Source organism: Myotis brandtii, unplaced genomic scaffold (genome assembly GCF_000412655.1).
Source record: "Myotis brandtii unplaced genomic scaffold, ASM41265v1 scaffold265, whole genome shotgun sequence".
Lineage (NCBI taxonomy): Eukaryota > Metazoa > Chordata > Mammalia > Chiroptera > Vespertilionidae > Myotis > Myotis brandtii.
This window is the reverse complement of record NW_005360086.1, coordinates 1,086,494-1,088,727: the sequence shown is the minus strand read 5'-3', so window position 1 is coordinate 1,088,727 and position 2,234 is coordinate 1,086,494. Positions and strand designations below refer to the sequence as shown.

Genomic DNA, 2,234 nt, shown 5'->3' with positions numbered 1-2,234 from the left:
GGGGGGGGGACCAGAGATTCTCCGCTTCCGACGCGGCGGCTCCCACCTGCGCCACTCCATGGGGACTCGGAGACCAATGCATGCAGGTGGCGGGGCGGGACGGAGCGGCTGAACTGTCCTCGGGCTCAGGGCGAACATTCCACGCACGTCTGCTGGCCGTCCCAGCCGAGGGGCGCTTGACCCCTGAGCGCAGACGGCTGGGGCCCACGCGTGTCCCACCCCCTCGGCCTCCGTCCTGTCTGGCTCAACCCACCCGGCAGGTCCCCCGCCCTTAGCCGGCTGCGGCGACCAGTGGCCTTCACCTCCCCCGCATCCCTCTCCCTTGGCCTGGGGCGCTTCGGGCTTCTCAGATCCACCCCCTTCGACCCCCGCCTCAGTCAATTCCCAGAAAAAACACACAAAAACGATTGGGTTTCCGCTCCCGCCCGCGCCTGTTGGCCTTCACGGCTCCGAGCCTACTGCTCCAAGCCTGGGGCTGGCAGCCCAGCGACCACCTCTCTGGTTGCGTGGACCGGTCAGTCGGAGGATGACGCCGAGAGAGCCTGGGAGGCACCGCCCGGGCTCCTGAACTCCCGCAGCCCTCGGCGCCCCAGCTCTCCCAGCAGCGCCCCCAGGTCCCTCTCCACACCAGCTGCAGCAAGTCCCGACAAGACCGATCCTGGTCCGCACTACGAAGCCGGAGGGCCTCCCTCCAGTCGCCTGCTAACAGGATGGTGGCACTTCCCTCACGTGGAGCCAAACCTCCCCCTGAGGCGGGGGTGGACGCTGAGTGGGGGCAAAAGGAGGACCCCAGGCCCTCTCTCACACCCCAATCATTCCATCTAGAGCGAGCCAAACCCACCAGTTTCCGTGGAAAAAGGTTGCAATCCGGTCTAAGGACCAGTGTGGTTTTCGTTGCACCCGGGGAAGTTGCATAAAGAAAATGAACTCTCACTCCCTCGTCCCTAGACCAAGCGAGGGAAGGCAGGGACTGTGGTTAGCAGGGCTCAAAACACCTTCCCCATTTTTAGCAGTTATCAGGACAGGGTTATCTCACTCCCACCCCACCCAGCACACGCACACACAAATGTACCACATCAGCATATTCCGAAGGGAAGGGACCAAGGGATTGTTTGCAGAAAGGAGATAATGTGTAGACACCTTCCCCAACTGCCCGTCCTCCAGTGACGAACTCAGCAGCCAGCAGGGAGAGGCAGCCCCAGTTCTGGCACAGAAAGCAGTTAACTTTTGGGGGCTCTGAGAACCTTCCCTAATAGCCACTTTTCTGGCCTCAGGTGGTGAAAGTCAATTTGCAAGGTCCCGGAGCCTGGGAACCAGGCTGTGTCCTTGGCTCATGCACACCCTTTCTTTGGGCCTCTGTGTGCTCATCTGTACATCAAGGAGGTGGAGCCCCCAAATTCCTAGGGTCACTCCCAGCTCTGATGCTTATGAGCGTCTGTGTTTCGGCAGAGTGACAGAAGGCAGGAAGATGTCTTGGTCCTGGGCTGACTCCAGCGAAGTCACCCATTCATTCCATGTGCCACCGTGGAGGAAACTGCCGAAGACCATTGTGGGGTCAATGAGGTGGGGGCAGGGCTGCAGGGGACCTGAGGTCTAAGGTACAGGTGGTGTCTGTATAGTGTTCCCAGGACCAGGAAGACAGGCTCGCTCCTTGGCGTCTTTGATGACCTCCGGTGAGCACTTTCTCAGGAGCTCAGAGTTGCTCCAGGCAATGGGAACTCGGGCCTGTCCGGCCCCAAAGGCCAGGGGCAAAGATGAGGGAGGTGGCCTGCTCCTGTGGCTGCAAGGCTGAGGTTTGCAACTTAGAGAGACTGCCTGGCCCACCCGTGGCTACATTCTTAGAACAATGGATGGTGGAGTCCCAGCCCAGGTCAGCTTCCAGTCTCACTCAGGCACTTGGGGCAAGGCCCCGGAGCAGAGGGAAAGGGGCCCCAGATGAGCCCCCACTTCTCCTGCCCTCAGCTGGAACCTGATTTCTATTTTTCAGGCTTGGGCTTGAGCACAAAACGAATGCAGCAGAGAGGGGCGACACGGGGAAGGGGCGTGCAGGACGGAGAGAACCCTGGGGAAGGGGCTAGGCACCCACACCCACATCTGGATTCTTTCAGTTTTCCGTTACACGTAGGTACACACAACCCCGGGGGCTCCAGGGGGTGGGGTAGGGAGCCCCGCTGCCCTGCTTCACACACTGAAAATCGAAACCAGGTCGGTCTTGAAAGGAGACCTAGATCAAC

General features: G+C 60.6%; 1 protein-coding gene across 1 annotated transcript in view; it reads right to left on the bottom strand.

The window, feature by feature from the left end:
* DLX4 (distal-less homeobox 4) overlaps positions 1 to 2,234 on the bottom strand; it is a 5,940-nt gene that overhangs the window by 2,808 nt on the left and 898 nt on the right. The window lies entirely within an intron of this gene.